At 41.8% G+C, this 23,162-nt stretch overlaps 1 protein-coding gene across 1 annotated transcript in view; it reads right to left on the bottom strand.

Annotated features, from left to right (window-relative positions):
- Positions 1 to 22,613, bottom strand: part of LOC139560959 (RAS guanyl-releasing protein 2-like) — a 91,644-nt gene extending 69,031 nt beyond the window's left edge. Inside the window, exon 1 of the mRNA XM_071377707.1 lies at positions 22,128 to 22,613. The gene's annotated coding sequence lies outside the window, so the exon portion shown is untranslated. The remainder of the gene's footprint in view (positions 1 to 22,127) is intronic.
- Between the last annotated feature and the right edge of the window lie 549 nt (positions 22,614 to 23,162).

The following is a 23,162-nucleotide window of genomic DNA, read 5'->3' as shown; positions in this document are numbered from 1 at the left end:
TTACAGACGGTAGGCAATTAAGGTCAGAGTTATGAACATTTAGGACACTAAAGAGGCCTTTCTACTGACTCTGAAAAACACCAAAAGAAAGATGCCCAGGGTCCCTGCTCATCTGCGTGAACGTGCCTTAGGCATGCTGCAAGGAAGCATGAGGACTGCAGATGTGGCCAGGGCAATAAATTGCAATGTCCTTACTGTGAGACGCCTAAGACAGCGCTACAGGGAGACAGGACGGACAGCTGATCGTCCTCACAGTGGCAGACCACGTGTAACACCTGCACAGGTTCGGTACATCCGAACATCACGTTACAGGTAAGACATCCTCCTCCCTCATGTGGTACCCTTCCTGCAGGCTCATCCTGACATGACTCTCCAGCATTACAATGCCACCAGCCATACTGCTCGTTCTGTGCATGTTCTGCCATGGCCAGCGAAGAGCCCGGATCTCAATCCCATTGACCACATCTGGGACCTGTTGGATCGGAGGGTGAGGGCTAGGGCCATTCCCTCCAGAAATGTCCGGGAACTTGCAGGTGCCTTGGTGGAAGAGTGGGATAACATCTCACAGCAAGAACTGGCTAATCTGGTGCAGTCCATGAGGAGATGCACTGCAGTACTTAATGCAGCTGGTGGCCACACCAGATACTGACTGTTACTTTTGATTTTGAACCACCCCCTTTGTTCAGGGACACATTATTCCATTTCTGTTAGTCACGTCTGTGGAACTTGTTCAGTTTGTCTCAGTTGTTGAATCTTGTTATGGTCATACACATGTTAAGTTGCTGAAAATAAATGCAGTTGACAGTGAGAAGACATCTTTTTTTGCTGATATATATATTTATATATGCCTAAATGTTTTAGTTTTTTGCATAAAAACAGAAAGCTCATTGAAAGTGGGAACTTGCCAGGCCTATTGGGACAAAATAGAATACCTTGCTACAATGAAGCACTTTCTTAGCATGTGCACGTAGTAAGTACACCATCATGCTTTCAGGATACCTGTCTTTTCAGATTCCACAATGATTCTTTAGTTGTGGACAACATCACTGCACTCCCTCGCTTCCTCTTGATCTTTGTAAGTCACCTTGATTTTGCATCTGTGCGTTCTGTGTTTCTTTATGAAAATATTTTGCGAACTCCAAGACATATTGAAGCAAGGGGCTATAGCAGCACACAAGCACACTACACATGCTGGACTGGGCATGCCCTGAGCTGATGAAGCACTACTGGAGCGGGCGAGAAGGCCAGCGCTCTAGCCTTTGAGAATCTTGCTCCAGTCAAATTGGGCAAGCTCCCCGCTCCGCTCACATACTCTGGTTGTGACAGGGATTGTTATGTTGGGTCTCAAGTAGTGGTCTAAAAAGTTTGAGCCGTTCCAAAATGGACCTGGGGCACAGCCTACCCATACTGTATTTGCAAGCTGTTGGCTAGAGCGCACGTGCCAAGTAGAGTAGAGCACACTATTGGACTGTACATATTTACTTTACGGCCCTGTACTAAACAACTGTGATGTCCAAACTTGTTTAACAGACCTCTGGTTGGTTCAGATTTGGTTTGATCCAGAGCAACCAAATGTGGTCTTGTTTGGGGGCAGAGCTCATTCGAATAATAGCCAGTGTGTAGAATAATACCCAAACACGCAAAATAAGGATATTGCATTTTTTATACCTATTTAGGAATACAGTACATCCCCATGAAGAGAATGATATTTCTAACTAAGCATTTCTGTATAGAGGGTTGGTTGTTTTGCAACGAAACCAACAAATGCGCAACTATGGGGCAAAACAAACAGGGTTGGCTATGATTGTTGACAACATAAAACTATATTTCTTCTCCAATGTTTATCAAAAGCATAAATACATTTGCACAATGAGTACTTGTCTCAAATACATCGTTACATTTGTTGGTTAGCTAGCGAATTTTAGCCATATTAGCATCGACATGAAAGCAGTCAAAACAAGACATGGTATCAAGAACAAGATGGAACTGGCTGAAATGAGTCACTTACAATTACCCACATGGCAGTTTGTCATTGTTGGTAGCCATCTGGCCATCCAGAATCACAACTACTCATGGACTTCTGCCCCATTGAAGTGTGTGCAGATGTGGGACCCATGATGTAATTCCATTACCGTAATTCCTTTACCCGGATGTACAGTTGAAGTCGACAGTTTACATACACCCTAGCCAAATACATTTAAACTCAGTTTAACAATTCCTGACAATTAATCATAGTAAAAATTCCATCTTAGGTCAATTAGGATCACCACTTAATTTAAGAAATTTGAAATGTCAGAATAATCGTAGAGTGATTTATTTCTTTTTTTAAATTTGTATATTCCCAGTGGGTCAGAAGTTTACATGCACTCAATTAGTATTTGGTAGCATTGCCTTTAAATTGTTTAACTTCGGTCAAACATTTCAGGTAGCCTTCCACAAACTTCCCACAATCAGTGGCATTTTGGCCCATTCCTCCTGACAGAGCTGGTGTAACTGAGTCAGATTTGTAGGCCTCCTTGCTCGCACACGCTTTTTAAGTTCTGTTCACAAATTTTCTATAGGATTGAGGTCAGGGCTTTGTGATGGCCACTCCAATACCTTGACTTTGTTGTCCTTAAGCCATTTTGCCACAACTTTGGAAGTATGCTTGGGGTCATTGTCCATTTGGAAGACCCATTTGCGTCCAAGCTTTAACTTCCTGACTGATGTCTTGAGCTGTTGCTTCAATATATTCACATAATAGATGGCATCATGGGAGAGAAATTAAGTGAAGTGCACCAGTCCCTCCTGCAGCAAAGCTCCCCCACAACATGATGCTGCCACCCCTGTGCTTCACGGTTGGGATGGTGTTCCTCAACTTGCAAGCCTCCCCCTTTTTCCTCCAAACATAACAATGGTCATTATGGCCAAACAGTTGTATTTTTGTTTCATCAGACCAGAGGACATTTCTCCCAAAAAGTACAATCTTTGTCCCCATGTGCAGTTGCAAACCGTAGGCTGGGGTTTTTTTATATGGCGTTTTTGGAGCAGTGGCTTCTTCTTTGCTGAGCGGCCTTTCAGGTTATGTCGATATAGGATTCGTTTTACTGTGGATATAGAATCTTTTGTACCTGTTTCCTCCAGCATCTTCACATGGTCTTTTGCTGTGGTTCTGGGATTGATTCGCACCAAAGAACATTCATCTCTACTCGACAGAACGCGTCTCCTTCCTGAGCGGCATGATGGCTGCGTGGTCCCATGGTGTTTATACTTGCATACTATTGTTTGTACAGACAAACGTGGTACCATCAGGCGTTTGGGAATTGCTCCCAAGGATGAACCAGACTTGTGGGGGTTGTTAAACAATTACGTGAACAATGAGTTAAAACGTGTGTCCTTCTCCATTGATAACTGCTCTCCATACTCGTCATTCAACCACCTAGTGGGTAAAGACAGTACGGTTAACACATTCTCTCACATGTAGTGTTCTCCTCACACATATTCCTCTATCCATGCTGAAAGATGTGTGAGACGAGAAAACATGCCCCGAGACGAGAGTGACGGATCAACTCAGGAATGACACGTCTCGCCCTGATTACGGTAACTACCCACAAGGCACCTGCCGAGACACTTGTTTTTCTTTCATTTCTCTCTGCCGTCTCTCTAGATCTCCCCGCAGTGCTGAATTGAGAGTTTCAAAATTAACTTCCTGTTTTTGATGGGCTGTCATGGTCCCTGAGGCTAACAAGGGAATCTCTGCCAGCCATCATGCAACTTCCCACGATGCAAATGTGGCCTCTCTTTACCCTATGGGCAGAGGACACCACCAGGTCCACCATAGCCAGTATGATACACCAACTGTAGACAGATAAGGCTTGACTAGCCCAGGAGGACATCCTCATTCAAAATGCCATAGCAGGGTGTTCAGCACAGTCACTATGTAGTGAGGTACCAGATCTGGGTTAAAATAGTATTTGTTTTCTTTTAAGTACTTTGAGTGTTTGTTTGGTTTAGCCCGCTGGAGTGCCAGTCCAGGTGGGTGGGGTTTGCCCTTTTTAGACTACTCCGTTGGTTACATTTACGCCCAGGCAAGCTCAATTAAGTCCCGCAGAACTATTTGGAAGAAGACAAATACTGTTTGAACCAAGGTGTGGAGATCCATTGACATTCTCTCATCACCATGTCCAGTATCAAAGTCACCCATACTTCCCTTTTCTATATAGTCACTATGAGCAATGTCTTGTTTAAAAGCCAACCAAAGTAATAGTATCATGCCAACAAAGCAGCCAATTAAATTATATGTAGAGTGTAACAGACTAGGTTCCTGTTTAAGTGTTCCCTCCTAAACAGCTCCAACCAGAGGGGAAAAAACCCCACTTCCTGTTTTAGTACCATGTCTGTGTGCACTACTGTGACATTGGGCATGAGGATAGCATAGGCTCTGAAAACACTACATTTGTATCTACACTGAACAAAAATATAAAATGCAACATTTTACTGAGTTACAGTTCATATAAAGGAAAGCAGTCAATTTAAATTAATTAATTAGGCCCTAATCTATGGATTTCACATGACTGGGAATACAGATATGCATCTGTTGGTCACAAATACCAACAAAAAAGTACGGGTGGGGATCAGAAAACCTGTCAGTATCTGGTGTGCAGCGCAACACATCTCCTTCGCATAGAGAGTTGATCAGGCTGTTGATTGTGGCCTGTTGTCCCACTCCTATTCGATGTGCGTTGTTGGATATTGGCGGGAACTAGAACACGCTGTCATACACATGGATCCAGAGCATCCCAAACATGCTCAAAAAGAAAAGCATTGCAGGTTTGAATTTGATAAAAGTTAGTGTGGGAGAGGTGGAAAAACTGTTAACGATCAATAATGACAAACCTCCTGGCATTGACAACTTAGATGGAAAGCTACTGAGGATGGTAGCTGACTATAGCCACTGCTATCTGTCATATATTTAATCTAAGCCTTGAGGAAAGTATTTGTCCTCGGGCCTGGAAGGAAGCCAAAGTAATTCCGCTACCCAAGAGTGGTAAAGCGGCCTTTACTGATTCTAACAGCAGACCTATAAGCTTGCTGCCAGCTCTTAGCAAACTGTTGGGGGGGGGGGGTGTTTGACCAAATACAATTTCTCTGTAAACAAATTATCAGACTTTCAGCATGCTTATAGAGAAGGACACTCGCACTGACACAAATGACTGATGAGTGGTTGAAAGAAATTGATAAGATTGTGGGAGCTGTACTGTTAGATTTCAGTGCATCCTTTGATATTACTGACCATAACCTGTTGCTGAAAGAAACGTATGTGATTAGGCTTTCAACCTCAGCTCTGAATCCACAATATGGCAATCTAATATAACAAAGGGTTTTCTTTAATGGAAGCTTCTCTAATTCCAAACATGTAAAGTGTGGTGTACCACAGGGCAGCTCTCTTGGCCCGGTAGTCTTTTCTATTTTTACCAATGACATGCCACTGGCATTAAACAAAGCATGTGTGTCCATGTATGCTGATGATTCAACAATATACGCATCAGCAACCACAGCTAATGAAGTCACTGAAACCCTTAAAGAGTTGCAGTCTGTTTTGGAATGGGTGGGCAGTAATAAACTGGTACTGAACATCCCTAAAACTAAGAGCATTGTATTTGGTACAAATCATTCCCTAAGTTCTAGACCTCAGCTGAATCTGGCTGTTGAACAAGTTGAGGAGATTAAATTACTTGTTACTGTCGACTGTAAACTGTCATGGTCAAAACATATAGATTCAATGGTTGTAAAGATGGGGAGAGGTCTGTCCGTAATAAAGAGACGCTCTGATTTTGACACCACATTCCAAAAAGCAAGTCCTGCAGGCTATAGTTTTTTTCTTATCTTGATTATTGTCCAGTCGTGTGGTTGAGTGCTGCAAGGAAAGACCTAGTTAAGCTGCAGCTGGCCCAGAACAGTCTTGCTCTTCATTGTAATCAGAGATATAAATACTATGCATGCCAGTCTCTCTTGGCTAAGAGTTGAGGAGAGACTGACTGCATTACTTCTTCTTTTTATAAGAAACAATGTGTTGAAAATCCCAAATTGTTTGCATAGTCAACTTACCCACAGCTCTGACACACACACTTATCCCACCAGACATGCCACCAGGGGTCTTTTTACAGTCCCCAAATCCAGAACAAATTCAAGAAAGCGTACAGTATTATATAGAGCCATTATTGCATGGAACTTCCTTCCATCTCATATTGCTCAAATAAACAGCAATCCTGGTTTAAAAAAAACAGATAAAGCAACACCTCACGGCACAACGCCTCTCCCCTATTTGACCTAGATAGTTTGTGTTTATGTATTGGTATTGACATGTAGGCTGTATTGGTATTGACATGTAGGCGCCTTTTTTCATTTATGTAGCGCTGTCCTTGATTCATGTTTTGTGGTGACCCAAGGAAGAGGAGTTGCTGCTTTTGCAACAGCTAATGGGGATCCTAATAAAATACCTAAATGGGTGACATGTGAGCATGCAGGCCATGGAAGAACTAGGGCATTTTCAGCTTCCAGGAATTGTGTACAAATCCTTGCGACATGGGGCCGTGCATTATGCTGAAACATGAGGTGATGGATGGATGGCACAACAATGGACCTCAGGATATCATCACGGTATCTCTGTGCATTCAAATGGCCATTGATCGACATTTGTTAAAACTACTTATGGTAGAGAATTGTACATTAAATGTTCTGGCAACAGCTCTGCTGGATATTCCTGCAGTCAGCATGCCAATTGCACGCTCCCTCAAAACGAGACATTTGTGGCATTGTGTTGTGTGACAAAACTGCACATTTTAGAGTGGCCTTTTATTGTCCCCAACACAAGGTGCACCTGTGTAATGAGCATGCTGTTTAATCAGTTTCTTGATATAGCACACCTGTCAGGTGGATGGATTATATTGGGAAAGGACAAATGCTCACTAACAGGGATGTAAACTAATTTGTGCACAAAATTGGAGAGAAATAAGTTTGTGAGTATGGAAAATGTTTGGGATCTTTTATTTCAGCTCATGAAACATGGGACCAAAACTTTGCATTTATATTTTTGTTCAGTATAGCTATTAGAGCTACACTGAGCCATAGAAGGGCGAATCCACGCCAGCGGAAAATAATTTAGAAATATCAGATTGTTCTGACCATTTTCACATGGAAACTTCATTTTGGGAGGAAAGATTTTTACATTTGTATCACAAACCATTTTTTTTTATCATGATGAAAGTGGCCATTTTAGACCTATACATGCCTCATATAAGACCCTATGATCGGTGAACCGTATATGATGCATACGACATCTTGGTGTCATTATACTCCTTATAGTGCGTGCTAAAAATGTTAGAACACACTATGAGAAGTATAATGACACCAAGAGTATGGCGCCGACAGACATGGCAGCTAGAATTTTGCTAGGATTGTCTGGGAGTAGTGTAGGGGAAAACTGAAAACTAGAAGTTATTGGCAGAGAGGTCTGGAATTCTTATTGGTCTATTAACTAATTTACCACCTGGTGATGTCACCAGGCAGGCCAAAAGTCTATCCCACCAAAACAGGCTGAAATTTCAAAACAGCTCATACACTAAAATAGCATTATCATAATTTTCACATGCCAACGGACTGAGATCTGGTATTATTCCAACCTCAGTGTGGAAATATATACAAAAACAAAGAAATCACGTTTGACTGCACTGGGCCTTTAAATCTCATAACTAATCTTTTTGTTTTTGTTCATATTAAAACATATTGTTAGGAACAATATACTGTAGAAATATCAAATTTCCAGAGTGGACTCCCTTCTAATTCTGGTGCTCATAAAAGGTATGATACATTTTATGAGCTCCACCAGCACAGTGAATAGGAAAATGGATTCAAAGGTAACTCCCTCTCCTGAATGTGCAATCCTAAAGGAGGACCGTGATTGGTAAATTACCTATGTCCATTTCTAATGGGTAATATCATTAACCCTCTATGGCATGGTGTTGCCCTCAGGTAACAAACTACCTTTTTAGACATCACACCACCCCTTGAATTTTTTTATTAAAAAACATATAATATCACCTGTCATGTTTGTGTCCAATGATATTAGGGGCTGAAGTGGGTGTGGCCTTTTGTCTGGGGGTGGAGCAGTCCTTTCAGGAAGCAAAGCCGCATGGGACACAATTGGGGATAAAAATCACTTAACATGTTTCAATTTAAACAACTTTATATTTTAAAAAATATGCATGTGCATGAGTATGTAAAGAAGTATGTTTGATTGTTTAAAAATACTTGTTTTTATTTTTATACTAAAACTGTATTTTTTGGTTCGTTGCCTCGGGGCAACATTGTGCAGTTTGCCCGAACAAAAGTGGTCTATATCATGCTAAAGTGTGGAGATGTGCTCGGATGCATAATTATGACCATAGTCAATGTTTCTACTTTACTGTCTACTGCTACTTACAGGAAATGGACACAACATTCTATGGGCGGAAGGAACATCATCGAGCAGTTAGGGTCATTCTCTCTGACAGTGTGCTTGAGGAGAGTCAGGAAGAGTGGATCCCGAATCAGGTTTGAGAGACAGTTAGGAGGTCAGGAGTCAGTTAGGGGTCAGTCAGCAAAGTAATGTGTGTGTGTGTGTGTGTGTGTGCATGCGTGTCAGTTGATGAAGAAGGGTATATGACACTTTCAAATGTATGCTTCCTGCTTTCTTTTTTAAAGGAGAATGCCTGTCTGTTGACAATGAGACAGTCTGAGGATGAAGATGTTGCAGAGGTTGATGTTCCACGCCTACCCCAGTGGAGAACACCCCACAATGCATACTTCAATGCTTACCCAGAATGGCAGGCCCTGCTTTCAAGATCTGATGATATCAAGCAGTTTTTCTCAGAAGACATTCTGGAAGTAATTTTAGGGCAGTCAAATACACAGTTGAATTCGGAAGTTCACATACACTTATGTTGGAGACATTAAAACTTGTTTTTCAACCTCTCCACAAATGTCTTGTTAAACTATAGTTTTGGCAAGTCGGTTAGGACATCTACTATGTGCATGACACAAGTAATTTTTCCAACAAATTGTTTACAGAGATTATTTCACTGTATCACAATTCCAGTGGGTCAGAAGTTTACATACACTAAGTTGACTGTGCCTTTAAACAGCTTGGAAAATTCCAGAAAATGTCATGGATATAGAAGCTTCTGAAAGGCTAATTGACATTATTTGAGTCAATTGAAGGTGTACCTGTGGATGTAGTTCAAGGCCTACCATCAAACTCAGTGCCTCTTTGCTTGACATCAGGGGGAAATCAATAGAAAATCAGCCAAAATTGTAGACCTCCACAAGTCTGGTTCATCCTTGGGAGCAATTTCCAAACGCTTGAAGGTACCATGTTCATCTGTACAAACAATACTACGCAAGTATAAACATCATGGGTCCACGCAGCCGTCATACCACACAGGAAGGAGACACGTTCTGTCTCCTAGAGATTAATGTACTTTGGTGCGAAAAGTGCAAATCAATCCTAGAACAGCAGAGGACCTTGTGAAGATGCTGGAGGAAACAGGTACAAAAGTATCTATATCCACAGTAAAATGAGGCCTATATCGACATAACCTGAAAGGGCGCTCAGCAAGGAAGAAGCCACTGCACCAAAACTGCCATAAAAAAGCCAGACTATGGTTTGCAAATGCACATGGGGACAAAGATTATACTTTGGAGAAATGTTCTCTGGTCTGATGAAACAAAAATAGAACTGTTTGGCAATAATTATGTTGGGAGGAAAAAGGGGGAGGCTTGCAAGTCGAGGAACACCATCCCAACAGTGAAGCACGGGGATGGCAGCATCATGTTGTGGGGGTGCTTTGCTGCAGGAGGGACTGGTGCACTTCACATTATGTGGATATATTGAAGCAACATCTCAAGACATCAGTCAGGAAGTTAAAGCTTGGTCGCAAATGGGTCTTCCAAATGGACAATGACCCCAAGCATACTTCCAAAGTTGTGGGAAAATGGCTTAAGAACAACAAAGTCAAGGTATTGGAGTGGCCATCACAAAGCCTTGACCTCAATCCTTTATAAAATTTGTGGGCATAACTGAAAAAGCATGTGCGAGCAAGGAGGCCTACAAACCTGACTCAGTTACATCAGCTCTGTCAGGAGGAATGGGCCAAAATTCACCCAACGTATTTTGGGAAGCTTGTGGAAGGTTACCAGAAATGTTTGACCCAAGTTAAACAATTTAAAAGGCAATGCTACCAAATACTAATTGAGTGTATGTAAACTTCTGACCCACTGGGAATGTGATGAAGGAACTAAAAGCTGAAATTAAATCACTCTATTATTCTGACATTTCACATTCTTAAAATAAAGTGGTGATCCTAACTGACCTAAGACAGGGAATTCTTACTAGGATTAAATGTCAGGAATTGTGAAAAACTGAGTTTAAATGCATTTGGCTAAGGTGTATGGAAACTTCCGACTTCAACTGTATATGCGATACAATGTAACGCAAACAAGCAACTTAACCTCACTACAAAAGAATTGGAGCAGTTCCTGGGTATTGTGGTGTACATGTCATTGTTTGGTTTACCAGGCACCTGCATGTTTTGGAACAAAGCCTGCCGAGTGTCCCAAGTAGCTGACACCATGATACTGAATAGATGGGAGGTCATCAAAAAAAACTCCCTGAGGTTGACATGTGGGATCGCAATTGAAAGATGATCACCAAAGTCCCCTGCCCTGCTGTGGTGAAAGAATACAACAAGAATATCGGTCGGGTGGATCTGCTTGACTAACTGATTGCACTGTACCGGAACAAAATCAGATCAAAGAAGTGGTACCACCGGCTGGTGTTCCACTTCCTGGATATGATCATCGTGACCACCTGGCTGCTCTACTGAAGAGATTGTGATGGCATTGGCATGAGAAAGAAGGAACAAATTAATCTGTATACCTTCAAGTCATACATCACTGAAGGCCTACGCAAAAGTGGAACAAGTCTGGAGTGCAAGAAAGGTCATCCCAGTTCCACAATTACTGGTGAGTATGAGGAGAAAAGGACCCACTGCTCCAATTCGCCTGGATGCCACAGCCCACTGGATGATTATGGCTGAAAAGAAGGGGAGATGCAAGGTACCAGGGTGCACAGGTACACCAAAAGCCAAGTGCCAGAAATGTGATGTCCACCATAAACTGCTTCATGAGGCTTTGTCATAAAGAGAAACACTGATTCAAACAATAACCCACACAGTGAAACACACACACTCGCACATATACAGTCGTAGGAAAAAGTTTGGGCACCCCTCTGAGGCTGCATAATAATTTACTCTGTCGTCACAGAAAATGATCACAGTGGCATGCCATTCATTTTCTAATAAAAGCCGAGTACTGGGGTATTGTCCAGACAAAGATTTTTAGTGTAGCAATATTAAGTTGTATGAAATTAAATCAGATGTGAAAAATAGGCTATGCAAAAATGTGGGCACCCTTGTCATTCTGTTGATTTGAATACCTGTAACTATTTAGCACTGATTAATTGGAACACAAAATTGGTTTGTTGAGCTCATTAAGCCTTGAACTTCATAGACAAGTGCATCCAATCATGAGAAAAGGTATTTAAGGTGGCCAATTGCAAGTTGTTGTTCTCTTTGACTCTCCTCTGAAGAGTGGCAACATGGGGGCCTCAAAACAACTCTCAAATGACCTGAAAACAAAGATTGTTCAACATTATGGTTTAGAGGAAGGCTACTTAAAGCTATCGCAGAGATTTAAGCTGTCAGTGTCCACTGTGAGGAACATAGTGAGGAAATGGAAGACCAGAGGCACAGTTCTTGTTCAGGCCAGAAGTGGCAGGCCAAGTATAATAATCGGAGAGGCAAAGGCGAAGGATGGTGAGAACGGTCAAAAACAGCCCACAAACCACTGCCAAAGACCTACAACATCATCTTGCTGCAGATGGTGTCACTGTGCATCATTCAACAATTCAGCGCATTTTGCACAAGGAGAAGCTGTATGGGAGAGTGATGCGGAAGAAGCCTTTTCTGCACACACGCCACAAACAGAGTCGCTTGAGGTATGCAAACGCACATTTGGACCAGCCAGCTTCATTTTGGAATAAGGTGCTGTGGACTGATAAAACAAAGATTGAGTTATTTGGTCATAAGGGACGTTTTGCATGGCGGCAAAAGAAGACAGCGTTCCAAGAAAAACACTTGCTACCCACAGTAAAATTTGGTGGGGGTTCCGTCATGCTGTGTGGCTGTGTGGCCAGTGCCGGTACTGGGAATCTTGTTAAAGTTGAGGGTCGCATGGATTCCACTCAATATCAGCAGATTCTTGGGAATAATGTTGAAGAATCAGTCACAAAGTTGAAGTTACACCGGCGCTGGATATTTCAACAAGACAACGACCCAAAACACTGTTCAAAATCTACCCGGGCATTTATGCAGAGGAACAAGTACAATGTTCTGGAATGGCCATCCCAGTCCCCAGACCTGAATATCATTGAGAATCTGTGGGATGATTTGAAGTGGGCTGTCCATGCTCGGCAACCATCAAACCTAACTGAACTGGAGATGTTTTGTAAGGAGGAATGGTCCAAAATACCTTCATCCAGAATCCAGACACTCATTAGAGGCTATGGGAAGCGTCTAGAGGCTGTTATTTTAGCAAAAGGAGGCTCTATTAAATATTGATGTGATTTTTCTATTGGGGTGCCCAAATGTATGCACCTGTCTAATTTTGTTTTGATGCATATTGCACATTTTCTGTTAATCCAATAAATCTCATTTCACTACTGAAATATTACTGTGTCCATCAGTTATTTGATAGATCAAAATGAAATTGCTGATCCAAACACCCAATTATTTATAAATGGAAATCATGGAAATTGTCAGGGGTGCCCAAACTTTTTCATACGACTGTAGGCTAACCCCTCCACACAGTCATTTGGATGTTGGTTTATGTTTATCTGAAATGTGAGAAACATTTATACAGGAAGTGTTAGTTGTAATTAGTAGTAGTTTGAATATTTGATGTTTTGACTTTAAAGCTTCTAATTGTGATTGGTTGGAACTATTTGTGGTTGATGTTTGTCTAAATAAAACTTGTTCTAATGCATATATTGCTTGTTTTCCTTATTCATATGTACTATAGAAAACCTTGGTGTTTCAGTACCCTCGTAGCACAATATCTGGTTGGGGTTGGGGTTAGGGGACAACAACAAATGTTATGATGGATATATTATCAGGGATGCAGCCAAGCGCACAAAAAAAAAGAAAATAAATATAAAACATTTAAAATTAACATTAAAAAATGTTTTAAAAAGTCGTGGCCAAAATTTTTGAGAATGACACAAATATAAATTCAAAGTCTGCTGCCTCAGTTTGTATGATGGCAATTTGCATATACTCCAGAATGTTATGAAGAGTGATCAGATGAATTGCAATGTCCCTCTTTGCCATGCAAATGAACTGAATCCCCCCCAAAAAATCCACTGCATTTCAGCCTTGCAACAAAAGGACCAGCTGACATGTCAGTGATTCTCTCATTAACACAGGTGTGAGTGTTGACGAGGACAAGGCTGGAGATCACTCTGTCATGCTGATTGAGTTTGAATAACAGACTGGAAGCTTCAAAAAAAGGGCGGTGCTTGGAATCATTGTTCTTCCTCTGTCAACCGTGGTTACCTGCAAGGAAACACAAGCCGTCATCATTGCTTTGCACAAAAAGGGCTTCACAGGCAAGGATATTGCTGCCAGTAAGATTGCACCTAAATCAACCATTTATCGGATCATCAAGAAATTCAAGGAGAGCAGTTCAATTGTTGTGAAGAAGGCTTCAGGGAGCCCAAGAAAGTCCAGCAAGTGCCAGGACCGTCTCCTAAAGTTGATTCAGCTGCGGGATCGGGGCACCACCAGTGCAGAGCTTGCTCAGGAATGACAGCAATCAGGCGAGTGCATCTGCACGCACAGTGAGGCAAAGTCTTTTGGAGGATGGCCTGGTGTCAAGAAGGGCAGCAAAGAAGCCACTTCTCTCCAGGAAAAACATCAGGGACAGACTGATATTCTGCAAAAGGTACAGGGATTGGACAGCTGAGGACTGGGGTAAAGTCATTTTCTCTGATGAATCCCCTTTCCGATTGTTTGGGGCATCCGAAAAAAAGCTTGTCCGGAGAAGACAAGGTGAGCGCTACCATCAGTCCTGTGTCATGCCAACAGTAAAGCATCCTGAGACCATCATGTGTGGGGTTGTTTCTCAGCCAAGGAAGTGGGCTCACTCACAATTTTGCCTAAGAACACAGCCATGAATAAAGAATGGTACCAACACATCCTCCAAGAGCAACTTCTCCCAACCATCCAGGAACAGTTTGGTGACAAACAATTCCTTTTCCAGCCTGATGGAGCACCTTGCCATAAGGCAAACATGATAACTAAGTGGCTCGGGGAACAAAACATTGATATTTTGGGTCCATGGCCAGGAAATTACCCAGACCTTAATCCCATTGAGAACCTGCCTCCTCAAGAGGCGGATTGGACAAACAAAAACCCACAAATTCTGACAAACTCCAAGCATTGATTATGCAAGAATGGGTTGCCATCAGTCAGGATGGGGCCCAGAAGTAAATTGACAGCATGCCAGGGTGGATTGCAGAGGTCTTGAAAAAGAAGGGTCAACACTGCAAATATTGACTCTTTTCATCAACTTCATGTAATTGTCAATAAAAGCCTTTGACACTTATGAAATGCTTGTAATTATACTTCAGTATTCCATAGTAACATCTGACAAAAATATCTAAAGACACTGAAGCAGCAAACTTTGTGAAAATTAATATTTGTGTCATACTTTGGGCCACGACTGTATAAAAAAAAAATATATATATATTAAAAAAAGTGCTCAGAAATTGACTTTGGGCCTGAATGCCAAAACTTTCAAGCCATAAAAGGTGCTCAAAGTTTACCCCTTTTGCATACCCCACCATACAGTACCATGAGACAGTCATGTCTTCATTACTGGAAAAGACAAATGGTTGAGATTTGATATAATTTAAAAGCTTTGCCAAAATAAACAAAACTTAAAAAAATAAACATTTACATTTAACATCAATTATCAAAAAACCCAAAAACGCCAATTTTTTTCATATTAGCATATGTTGTAGCTTTGACCCCAATTTAAATAATCGAAGGGTTTTGTGCTGTGTCAGCCACCAGTTGAGACACAACATGCTCTTGAATACAGGGTGGGTGTCATGTTTTGGCTGATAAATGTACTAAAATGGGAATACAATTTAAATTTCAACTTTCAAATGGTACCACAAAGATGGTTGGGGGTCCACACAGAGAATGTTGACTTGAATGGAAATATCTGCTGCTTAAAATTATACTGGAAACCTATTGAAATAAAGATGGATAGAATAGACTTGACCATTTAAGATGACAATCGACGGTGGGTGGACCAGCCGTCATCTTTGTGGTAGTAAAATTAAATAAAAATAACTTCTTTTTTTTAAATTACATTTCAATGGTGTACCAGCTAAATTGTAGTTGTCTGAAGGGATAGGTCCATTCTAATTCTATTATTGAAATGACACCCACCCTGTATTCAAGAGCATGTTGTGTCTCAACTGATGGCAGGCACAACACCAACATGTCAGAACTGAAATGTGGTTTAACCTACAACATATGTGAATATCCAAAAAATATAGATAATTGACATTAAAAAAGGTTTAATGATTTTTATTATTTTTTTCAATAAATTATATTGTTTGACAATACTGTTTGTAAGCTTTTAAGTATCAAACTCAAAACCATGTATCTTTTCCATTGATGAAGACATGGATGTCTAATGGTATTGCGGGGTATGCCAAATTAGTTAACACTAAGCACCTTAATCTCCTGAATGTTTTTGGGATTTGGTTCCAAAAAGTAACTTCTCCAAAAATTCACATTCTTCCATGGGTAAACATGTGTGGAAAGCTATTGTTTAAAGCAAACGGAATGATGTCAAAAACAGATTGAATTCATATGCATTTCACCTATAAGGAGTATAAGGACACCAAGATGTCTGTATCATGTACGGTTCACAGATCATAGGGTCTTACTGGGGTATGTAAAGGTCTAAAATTGCCAATTTCATCATGATCTCTCTCAAAAATGGTTTGTGATACAAATGTAAAAAGCATGTTAAACATCCCTCCTCCCAATGAAGTTCCTTTGTGAGAATTGCCAGAACAATCTGATAACAAAAATGTTTTCAGCTCCCGCTGGAATGAAATTGTCCAGAAAGGTCTCTGAATGTTTTTGTGGGCATGTAGACATAAACTGAGGTAATCCAGTGATAAAACACAAATGATCAAATGTGTACAAACACATTTTCTATGCATGGTCAATTCTTTCAAACAAGAAAACTGTATACTTCACACCTGTTGCAACTACTGGCTCTACACAGTGCACTAGTACAAGCAGACAATTGTGACTACTTCACAGAGTCACCCACTGTATTTTAATATGTTCTCCCACCTACCTCATTGACTATGTCTCTCCTGGCTGCTTCAATTCAAGACTGCTTGATCTATAGCCGTTACACTTTTACCCTTCTCCCTCCCTCTTTCTCCGCTCCCTCCCAGGTGTTCCATCTTTGCCCTTTAAGGTTCTGGAGCAATGACAAGATGACATTGTACAGGTCCTCTATTTCTCCTCTCGGGAACATGTGGGAGGGAGAGAGAGAGAGAGGGAGAGAAATTTGGAGAGACATGGAGGTAGAGAAAGAAGGAGATAGAGGAAGGGAGAGAACGAGAAGGGAGTGAAGTAGAGAGGAGAGGAAGCAGTGAACCGTAACCCCAGTGATGCGACTACATGCGTCTGGGTAGCTGCTACCTGTAATTAGTTTCTTTGTTGGTTTATTTTGCACTCCTGGGATTTATTTTGCTTTTTTTTCTCACCTCCTACTGATCAGCCTCCGTACATTCTCCCTCCCCCCCTTCTCTTTTTCCATCTCGCTCACCCTTCCCTCCCCCCCAGTCCCTCTCTCCCTCCTCTAACCATATCTCAGTCCTTGGGCATAAATCAGGCCTTTACAAAGAATCTAATTAAGCTCAGCGTGCCTAACAAGGCGCTGGGGCATGGCGGTGTTGCCGCAGGTCGGTGAGGTCGCTCCCTGGTCCTGGAGATGAATGAAATGTCAAGCATGTACACATAAAGCTTTAAGAGAGGAGTAGGGTAATATGCCTGAGGAGAAAGGATGGAGGAAAGCTTGGAGGCTGTCTGTGTGGAGAGAGAGAGAGAGATCAGATTTCTACCTGTGCATCACACCCACCTCAGCTGGCTTCCTTTGTTCATGCTGCGGAGGTGTAGAACACCAAAACAACAGGCTCATTCACTCCAAATGTAACAGGGGTGCATCGGTGAATCATACTCGTGCAATCAATGGGTAACTCCCGAGCTAATGCTCCTGCTTTAGCTCAGAGGGCTAACAATCATGTAGGAGACCCTGGTTCGAATCCAGACAGTTACACAAAAACACTCATCCTAGCAGGCCTTTGAACAAGCACAGTGCAATAGTTATGTCATTGACTTTATAGCAGGCCTATGCAAGATATTAGGTTGGGATTTTGGACTAATTGATCAGCTAGTTCTACTGAAGGGACTATGTATTTTACGTGTTGCACAGTATGTGTAGCTGAAGGTGCGTCGAGCAGGAAATGCCTAGATACAATATTATTTGCAGGATGGTGCATTTCTCTCAATCAGTAACTGATACGCAACAAGAGCACAGTAAGCAGCACGTTACCCAATATTCAAATAATTGCTGAAGTTAATCAACAACATTCAGCTCAGCTCTTCATGCAACGAACAGAACCACACCAAAACAAGCTGATAAAGGTTTGACCTCAGAACACCTGTAGGCCTACACATACATACAGTACCAGTCAAACATTTGGACACGCCTACTCATTCAAGGGTTTTTCTTTATTTTTTACTATTTTCTACATTGTAGAATAATAGTGAATACATCAACACTATAAAATAACACATATGGAATCATGTAGTAAATTTTAAAAAAAGTGTTAAACAAATGAAAATACCACCCTTTGCCTTGATGACAGCTTTGCACACTTGGCATTCTCTCAACCAGCTTCACCTGGAATGCTTTTTCAACAGTCTTGAAGAAGTTCCAACATATGTAGAGCACTTGTTGGCTGCTTTTCCTCCACTCTGCAGTCCAACTCATCCCAAACCATCTCAATTGGGTTAAGGTCAGGTGATCTGATGCAGCACCATAACTCTCGTTCTTGGTTAAATAGCCCTTACACAGCCCGGAGGTGTGTTTTGGGTCATTGTCCTGTTGAAAAACAAATGATAGTCCCACTAAGCGCAAACCAGATGGGATGGCGTATCGCTGCAGAATGCTGTGGTAGCCATGCTGGATAAGTGTGCCTTGAATTCTGAATAAATCACTGACAGTGTCACCAGCAAAGCATTACATTTGACATTTAAGTCATTTAGCAGACGCTCTTATCCAGAGCGACTTACAAATTGGAAAGTTCATACATATTCATCCTGGTCCCCCACATCATCACATCGCCTCCTCCATGCTTCACGGTGTGAACTACACATGCAGAGATCATCCGTTCCTCTACTCTGCGTCTCACAATGACACGGAGGATGGAACCAAAAATCTCAAATTTGGACTCATCAGACCAAACGACAGATTTCCACCGGTCTAATGTCCATTGCTTGTGTTTCTTGGCCCAAGTAAGTCTCTTCTTCTTATTGGTGTCCTTTAGTAGTGGTTTCTTTGCAGCAATTCGACCATGAAGGCCTGATTCACTCAGTCTCCTCTGAAGAGTGCGTCTGTTACTTCAACTCTGTGAAGCATTTATTTAGGCTGCAATCTGAGGCTGGAACTCTAATGAACTTATCCTCTACAGCAGATGTAATTCTGGGTCTTCCTTTCCTGTGGCGGTCCTCATGAGAGCCAGTTTCATCATAGTGCTTGATGGTGTTTGCGACTGCACTTGAAGAAACGTTAAAAGTTCTTAATTTTCCAGATTTACTGACCTTCATGTCTTAAAGTAATGATGGACTGTTGTTTCTCTTTGCTTATTTGAGCTATTCTTACCATAATATGGACTTGGTATAGTACCAAATAGGGCTATCTTCTGTATACCACCCCTACCTTGTCACAACACAACTGATTGGCTCAAACGCAATAAGAAGGAAAGAAATTCCACAAATTCACTTTTAACAAGGCACACCTGTTAATTGAAATGCATTCCAGGTGACTACCTCATGAAGCTGGTTGAGAGAATGCCAAGAGTGTGCAAAGCTGTCATTAAGGCAAAGGGGGCTACCTTGAAGAATTTGTTTAATACTTTTTTGGTTACTACATGATTCCATGTGTGTCATTTCATAGTTTTGATGTCCTCACTATTATTCTACAATGTAGAAAATAGTAAAAATAAAGAAAAACCCTTGAATGAGTAAGTGTGTCCAAACTTTTGACTGGTACTGTATATCCCCTCCATTCCCATCATCCCACCATGTTTCTCAATTGAGCCATGTCAAAAGCTTTAGTGAAAACCTCCAGACAGACTTACAAGTCAAAGCCCTAAATCTGACAGGCAACATTCTAGCAGGGAGGGATAGAAACTGTGGTCAAATCAGTGAGGCTGCACTGCAGACCAACTCAACGGCCTGAACACCCCGGCCTGGTCCTAATCCCCGCTGCTCTGTGGGCGGTTGGAAGAAAGCGTCTGACAGAGCCGGTGGAGTCGGGCCACCCACAACCCCTGCCTGCGCTCCAGACACCAAGTAATGATGCCAGCGGATCGATACCCAAACAAAGTGAGCAAGGGTTTGACCTCTCACTTGTTTTATTTTATCGCCCCGTGCCGCCTGCGGAGCCACACAAAGCATAGTGCACAGACTGGAAAGTAACCCAACACTCATAGCTGATTCATATGCAGCCAGGTTTCTCAAGATTCACTTCGAAATTGGACGTTCATCCATGTCCCGAGGACTTCGGGAGATTCCTTCAAAACCTGTCACTAGGGGCAACGGTCAGCGCTATTACCATCAAGTAGGCTTGGGTTTTGCCAGGGAAAAGTTTCCCAAACTCGGTCTCGGGAACCCAAGGGGTGCACATTTTGGTTTTTGCCCTAACACTACACAGCTGATTAAAATAATCAAAGGATCATCAAGCTTTGATCAGTTGAATCAGCCGTGTCAAACTCATTCCCCAGAGGGCCATGTGTCTATGGATTTTCGCTCCTACCTTGATTGATGAATTAAGGTCACTGTTTAGTAAAGAACTCCCCTCACTCGGTTGTCTAGGTCTTAAATGAACGGAAAAACTAAAAACCTGCAGACACTAGGCCTTCCATGGAATGAGTTTGACGCCCGTGTTAGGGGGGGGAAACAAAACGCGCAACCCTTGGAGTCACGAGGACCGAGTTGGGAAACTCTGTGCTATGGCGTTGTGGATAGGGATTGTGGATGGGCGTAAGCCGCAAGCTCTGGCTCACAGGGTCGAGTGTTCAATTGCAGTGCTAGACATCTTTTTTTTTTTTTTATGTAGTCCAAACCTTACCCCTTAATTTAACAATTCGGAATTAATGCTTATATTTAACCGTGGAGTTGTTTTAACCCTAACTTAACCATTCGGAATTAACACCCAAATATAACCATGGGATGCGCCGGCGACAGCAGCAGCAGGTGGCTCAACTGATCACTGTGACAACCGATAAACAACAACGAAATTTGACGTTTGGGGAAACGTCTGAATCTGAAGTCAAAGCGTGAGATCTTGTTATTTATGTCAATGTGTTTAGGGACTTATTTGCCATCATCAGTTGTGGGGAGCAGCTCTCTAAAGTGCCTATGAATAACATTAGACCTAATAGTTAATGCAAATGTGCTGTATACCTAATACTGTACTTGAATATGACGTATGAGTGATATTAGTGTAGGCTATATTACCAGGTCATAACAATGCCCCTTTTTAAAACAATGCAATTCAAACACATGAATAACCATACAGGGTGTTTCTTTGTGTTGAACAATGATATCACGATGTCAATAGCTGGTAACGTATCTCACTAATTGGCATGTGATACAAAGAGGGTAGCGAGCAGCCAAAATATTCAACAGCAGTGGTAACTTCATCACCAGTAGTACAAATATAACACGGTCTGTCTCATACACAAATATAGCCCATCTGTTTCACTCAATAGGCATGTGAGAATATTCACACCCTGGCATTACTGTGGCAAACACAGAGGCGTGGTTTGCTAGAGCATGAAGAAACATGCCACTGCTCACTCATATTCTCACTTTACATGTGGCAATGCCAACAAGCTCTCACAGTCTCACTGCAGAATTAGACGTTTATCCACATTTCCCAAAAGTCTAATTTTGAAGTTGCTCCAAACAACAAATTTCTAATTGTTTTTGACAACCTGTACTGCTCCTTCTGCTCTGTATTGTTCCATTGGGGTTATGGTTAGGCGTTAGATTAAAGGGTTAATGTTAGGGGAAGGGTTAATGTTAGGGGAAGGGTTAATGTTAAGGGAAGGGTTAGCCAACATGATAAGTATTGTGCAAAGTTTCTAAATAGCTCAAATTGTCCGTGATGAGATTCGAACTCACTACATTGGGGTGCCTTTGTCGCGTTATGTACAGAATAATACCAAATGTTCTGAGACCAGGTTGCTTGGCTGGTTTTGAAGGCATTTCCCGATGTCCTCAGGATATGTATAGACGTCCAATTTCAAAGTCAATCTTGAATGATCTCCCTGGGCAATGTTTACATGATTAGGCTATTCCTCTCTTGCACCACATGCGCATAAATCATATTTAAAATTGCGCAACTTGGAGATCATGTAAAGAGCCATTGGAAAATAACACACTATCAAAATATAACTAATGTCACAGCTTGCTTCTTGAAATGACCCTCCACAAGTTCGCCTTATTCGGGTATAAAGCCAAAAGTGAGGTAACGAAGCCAAGAGCCGTCCAAACCAAGACAAATCAGTCACGCATAAATGGTTTATCGAATTAATATCGCAGACCATGAATTACATCACAAGTGCATAACCATGCACTCTGTTGTAGCCAGACATGTCTTACCTTCAGAGTGCGGAGAGTCCCATCACACGAAATGTTTGCCTAGTTATGCGCTGAAACTAAAATAATATCAGCCTGTACGCCAGGATACCTTCCATAAACAAATGACCAGACCATGTAAGTTGGCTTGCTATGGTCTAGATCGCATTGATCGAACTGTACGGGTATAGTTGTTTGGGTAGCATCTAGACCCAACGATAAAGCCTATGCATGCACGTACAAGTCCTTGCAAAAAGACGCAGTAAATAATACGAACATGAAGTCACAAGTTCCAGATATGAGATCCGTTGGAGTTGATTCTCCACAGCTACAGGTCTCAAATACACGTCTGCCCATGCGCTTATGCAACGAACTACTACTGCCAGCTGCCAGCACTTAGCGCCAAGTTAAAATAGATGCTTGTTGCGGTTTTACCCTCAATACTGTAGATCGCTAGAGCCGTACATAAGTAATATGCTGTGCTGTGAGGTTTACACTGCAGTGGTTCAGCTCAATCTACTGTCGCACAGTTCCGCCTATTTGCGATGCATCATCGTATATAGCACCCCACCGCCAATAAATGTGCATGAATGATGACGGTATTTATTTATACATTTGGGGCATATAGGCTATTAGGCCTGGTAATTTTGTTCTTAGGCAATCTGTTTGAATAGTCTTTCACAATTGATAGGTAGATGTAGACATTGGTTACATTGTACCGCTTTTTCAGGAAGAATTTAGGTTAATATAGGCCTAACACACAGGCACACTGTGTCTGTTTGACATATCAGTGTTCAACATGCAAAACATCTAGGCTACATATCCTCTAAACATTCTGACATTGCGAGACTACGGAGAACATTCGTGGCATGTTGTTGTCCAAGAATTGAGCAGCCTCCTGATTCAGAATGTTTTATGTTGTCTTGTTAATCAATCGATTTTACAACAGTACGCTATTCATTATTATCAATAAAGACACTGGTGGCTCAAGTCACAGAGAGAGAGACTCGCAATGCCCGTGTTTTTAAACTAGAGATTCCCACGTGATGTCAATCGATC

Source organism: Salvelinus alpinus, chromosome 31, assembly GCF_045679555.1.
Source record: "Salvelinus alpinus chromosome 31, SLU_Salpinus.1, whole genome shotgun sequence".
Lineage (NCBI taxonomy): Eukaryota > Metazoa > Chordata > Actinopteri > Salmoniformes > Salmonidae > Salvelinus > Salvelinus alpinus.
This window is presented reverse-complemented; position numbering and strand designations above follow the sequence as displayed.